The sequence below is a fragment of the Ranitomeya imitator genome, chromosome 1 (genome assembly GCF_032444005.1).
Source record: "Ranitomeya imitator isolate aRanImi1 chromosome 1, aRanImi1.pri, whole genome shotgun sequence".
Lineage (NCBI taxonomy): Eukaryota > Metazoa > Chordata > Amphibia > Anura > Dendrobatidae > Ranitomeya > Ranitomeya imitator.
In genome coordinates, this window is record NC_091282.1 from 651,738,704 (window position 1) to 651,744,726 (window position 6,023).

Below are 6,023 nucleotides of genomic sequence, written 5' to 3' on the forward strand. Positions count from 1 at the left end.
TGATGTTCCCACAGTACATTCCCTCCACACACACTATGATCATCCCACTGTACAATCTCCCACAAAAAATATGATGCCCTTACAGTACAGTTCCTCCACCCACACAGTATGAAGCCCCCACAGAACACTCCTCCCACACAGTATGATGTCCCCACAGTACATTCATTCCACACACATTATGATGTCAGCACGGTACATTCCCTTCACACACAGTATGATGCCCCCACAGTACATTTCCCTACATACAATGTACATTCTCCCCACACACAGTATGATGCCCCATGGTACATTCCCCCCACACACACAGTATGATGCCGCCATAGTACATCCCCACACACAGTATGATGCCCCGAGAGTACATTCCCCCACATACACAGTATAATGCCCCCATGGTACATTCCCCCCACACACAGTATGATGCCCCCATAGTACATCCCCCCACACAGTATGATGCCCCAACAGTACATTCCCCCACATACACAGTATAATGCCTCCACAGTACATCCCCCCCAAAACAGTATGAAACCTCCACAGTACATTCTCCCCACACACACAAAGTATAATGCCCCCATGGTACATCTCCCCCACACTGAATGATGCTTTCGCAGTACATTCTCCCCTACACACAGTATGATCTCCCACCAACACACAATATGATTCCCCTACTGTACATTCCCTCCACACACAATATGATGGCCCACAGTACATTACCTCAACACACACAATATGATGCCCCCACAGTACAATTCCCCATACAGTATGAAGCCCCCACAGTACAATACCCCCACACAGTATGAAGCCTCCACAGTACAATCCCACCACACATTATGAAGCCCCCACACACAGTATGATGCCCCCACAGTACATTCCCTCCACACACACTATGATGACCCAACTGTACAATCCCCCACAGAGTATGAAGCCCCCACAGTACATTCTCTCCACACACAGTATGATTCACCCGCAGTACATTACCCTAAACTCTCAGTATAATGCCCTCAGACTATATCCTCCCACACACAATATGATGCCCCCACAGTAATTTCCCTACACACACACAATGATGCCCCCACAGTGGATTCCCTTCACACCCAGTATGCTTCCCCCCCCACACACACACACACACACACACACACACACACAATATGATGCCCCCACAGTACATTCACTCCACTCGCAGTATCATGCCCCCACAGTACAGTCACTTCATGCGCAGTATGATGCCCCACAGTATATTCTGCAGCGCCCCAGAGATCTGGTCGTTGCAGTATGACATTCTGCCACTAAGGGGAGTGATGGTACGTCTGATGGCACTGAAGGAATTCTCCTGACCAGGTATCACCAGAACACATTACACTTCACACTCCGGCCACTAGGGGGAGCGAAAGGCTTTATTTATTGGGCCACTCCTCACACTGGTAAAACTAGGGGTTGGGGAGAAAGTTAGTTAGAAGCTCACTGGGTTGGATTCAGGCAACATCCCGTGGCAGGCGTGGGAACCTGGCAGGTGCCTAGCGAACAGAGCAGAACGTAACGGAGCCGCGCCTGCACCTCCTTGCGGCGGTATCCTAAGAAAGAGACAAGGGAAGGATATTGTGGAACAGTGTAAACGAGATCAAGCAAAAAGGAGTACCAGTAGGAGTCGTGCCGTGAGACCGAGGCAACATCCTACTGAGGTGCGTAGCCGGTGGACGGAACACCGCGGGAGTAACTGACTTTAGGCCTTCAAACTCCGCAGGACAGTTAATTATAGGTTGGCTGTCTACCTTAAAGGGAACCTGTCACCCCGTTTTTTCAGTAGATGATAAAAATACCGTTAAATAGGGCCTGAGCTGTGCTTTACAATAGGGTATTTTTTGTCCCCTGATTCCCTACCTATGCTGCTGAAATACCTTACAAAAATGGCCTTTTTCGCCTGTCAATCAGGCTGGTCAGGTCAGATGGGCGTGGTCACAGCGCTGTTTCTCCCCCACATCTTGCTTATGTTCCAGTTGGTGGCGTAGTGCTTCTCGCATGCGCAAGTGCCGAATGCACTGCGCAGCTGTAGAAAAAACCGCGATGTCCATCTGCGCACGCGCGGCATCCCGCAGCCATTTTCCTGAAGCCCCGGGAAGCAGGAGACTCCATCTGCGCACGCACGGCCCCAGGAAGATGGCCGCGCCCACCGAGAAACCGCTGAATAGCGGCGAGCGCGCTCTTTTTCTACAGCTGCGCAGTGCATTTGGCACTTGCGCATGCGAGAAGCACTACGCCACCAACGGGAACATAAGCAAGATGTGGGGGAGAAACAGCGCTGTGACCACGCCCATCTGACCTGACCAGCCTGATTGACAGGCGAAAAAGGCCACTTTTGTAAGGTATTTCGGCAGCATAGGTGGGGAATCAAGGGACAAAAAATACCCTATTGTAAAGCACAGCTCAGGCCCTATTTAACGGTATTTTTATCTCCTACTGAAAAAACGGGGTGACAGGTTCCCTTTAAATTTCCTAAGAAAACATAGGGGGCAACAGTGGGAGAGGGGCGTCTCTAGGGTCCCGGAAGACCTCCAGGCCTTCCCGTCATATGGGTGTGTCCTAGCCAAAACATACTGGGGACGAGAAACTAGTAACATCTGGAACTAAAGAAAAAGAGAGAGAGCGGTAGAGAACGAACGAACGAGAACAGTAGTTGTGAGGACTATTCCGAATGCTCAGCAGGGTAGGACTACAACACACAGGCGCTAGTGGTGGGCAACGATTTCCATCTGCGAAGGAGACTCTGGAAGTGCCCATCTGACCGGCCGGTATCTGATAGCCCTGTTAAACGTGCTCTGGATTGAGGATCCTGAAGTCTTCAGTAAAGAGACTGCAACCCTGTGTCCTCGTTATTGCCTGCACCTCACACCATCACCATCTACCTTACTGGGAAGCCCTGGTGACATACTTCACCTGTGGGAAGGTATACCATCCAGCTGCTATTCCATCACCCCAGCGGACCCCACAGCAGCGTCGGTCACCCTGACCGAACACCACAGGTGGCGTCACGAACCCCTGACAGACTGCACCACCTTTATTGGACGCCCCTTAGCAGGGTCGCGGACCGGGTCTAGCCACCGTGACAGCCTCAGAACCGAACCAGAGAGGCCCGGTACCGAGAACTCGTGGCCCTGTGTCTGGGGGCGCTCCAACTCCATCCACACACAATATGATGCCCCAACAGTACAATTCCCCACACAGTATGAAGTCTCCACAAAGTGTGAAGCACCCACAGTACAATCCTACCACACAGTATGATTCCCCCACAGTACATTTCCCTACACTCACAGTATACTGAACCCACAGTACATTCCCCACACACACACAATATGATGCCCCCACAGTACAATCCCACCACACAGTATGAAGCCCCCACAGTACAATCCCCACACACAGTATGATGTTCCCACAGTACATTCCCTCCACACATAGTATGAAGACGCCACAGTACACAATATACACATATATAAATATGCCCCCACCGTACATTCCCCCACACATAGTATGAACTTAGCTCCCACAGTAGAATCCCACCACACACTATGAAGCCACCCACACAGTATGAAGCCCCCACAGTATATTCCTCATGCACAGTTTGATGCCACCCACCATACATTCCCCCATATACAGTATGATGTCCCCACAGTACAATCCCCCACAGTATGAAGCCCCAACAGTACAATCCCCCCACACACAGTATGATGCCCCACAGTACATTCCCTCCACACACACACAATATGATGCCCCCACAGTACCATCCCTCCACACAGTATGATGCCCCCACAGTACCATCCGTCCACACAGTATGATGCCCCCACAGTAATTACCCTCACACACAGTATGATGCCCCACCGTACAACACCCCATACACAATATGATGCCCCACGATACATCCCTCCACACACACTATGATGCCCGAGGGTACATTTCCCAACACACAGTACAGTCATCCATACACAGTATGATGCCCAAATGGTACAATCCCCCCACACACAGTATGATGCTCCACCATACAACACCCCACACACAATATGATGCCCCACGATACATCCCTCCACACACAGTATGATGCCCCCACAAAACATTTCCTCCACACACAGTATGATGCCCCAGGTTACATTCCCCAACACACAGTACATTCATCCATACACAGTATGATGCCCCATGGTACAATTCCCCCCACACATAGTATGATGCCCCCACACACACTATGATGCCTCCATGGTACATTCCCCCGACACAGAATGATGACCCACATACAGTATGATGCCCCATGGTACAATCCCCCCACATAGAGTATGATGCCCCCATGGTACATTCCCCCCACACAGTATGATGCACCTATGATGCAATTCCCTCCACACACAGTATAATGCCCCCACACACGGTATGATGCTCCCATGGTACAATCCCCTCACACACAGTACGATGCCCCGACACACACAGTATGATGCCCCCATGGTACGATCCCCCCACACAGTATGATTCCCCCATGGTACATTCCCCCACACACGGTATGATGCCCCCATGGTACAATCCCCCCACACACAGTATCACAGTATGATTCCCCACACACAGTTTGATCCCCCATGGTACATTCCGCCACACACAGTATGATGCCCCCATGGTACAATCCCCCCACACAGTATGATGCCCCCATGGTACATTCCCCCCACACACATTATGGTGCCCCCACAGTACATTCTCCCCACTTAGTATGATGCCCTATAATACAATCCCCCACAAACAAAAACAAAAAACACATGGGCCACCTGCATAGTGAACAAGTCTGTAGGAACCTGTTCACACCACCAAAGAACTTGAAAACACAAAAGCGCACAGAGAGGTAAAAAAATACTCTGTTGTAAAAAAGTCACAGTAAATAAGCAAGTGCTAGTCAAAAAATGAAAAAATACAGGGTATTTAGTTAATACGTTTTTTTTGCAAAAAAATAAGCACTTGCTTATTTACTGTGACTTTTTTACAACAGAGTATTTTTTGACCTTTCTGTGCGCTTTTGTGTTTTCAAGTTCTTTGGTGGTGTGAACAGGTTCCTACAGACTTGTTCGCTATGCAGGTGGCCCATGTGTTTTTGGTTTTATAATTGTTCTCTTGTTTCTACAAGACTGGGGAGTTCACCACTCCTCTGTGGGTCATTTGCATTGTAGCTGTTCCATCTCGCATGTTCAACGTGGATATTTTCTCTCTGAGCCCCGTTCATACAGGTACTATACAGATGATCAGGTTTTTAAATACATCAGATAGGGATTATATACATTAGACAGGACTGCTCTATTATGGGTATACCTTGGCGATTGGTGGAGCAGCTTAACATACTTTTTTTTTGCAAAAAAACGTATTAACTAAATAACCTGTATTTTTTTCATTTTTTAACTAGCACTTGCTTATTTACTGTGACTTTTTTACAACAGAGTATTTTTTGACCTCTCTGTGCGCTTTTGTGTTTTCAAATCCCCCACAAACAGTATGATGCCCCCACAGTACATTCCCCTCACAAATATGATGCCCCATAGTACATTTCATCCACACATAATACGATGTCCCCACAGTACAATCCCCCACACAGTATGAAGCCCCCACACACAGTATGATGCCCCCATCGTACAATCCCCCCACACAGTATAATGCGCCCATGGTACAATCCCCCCACACAGTATAATGCCCCCATGGTACATTGCCCCACACACAGTATGATGCCCCCCATGGTACAATCCCCCCCACAGAGTATGATGCCCCATGGTACATTCCGCCACACACAGTATGATGCCTCCATGGTACATTCCCCCCACACACAGTATGATGCCCCTACAGTACATTCTTCCCACTCAGTATGATGCCCCATAAATTAATCCCCCACATACAGTATGATGCCCCCACAGTACATTCCCCTCACGCATAATATGATGCCCCATAATACGTTTCACCAACACATAATACGATGTCCCCACAGTACAATCCCCCACACAGTATGAAGCCCCACAATACAA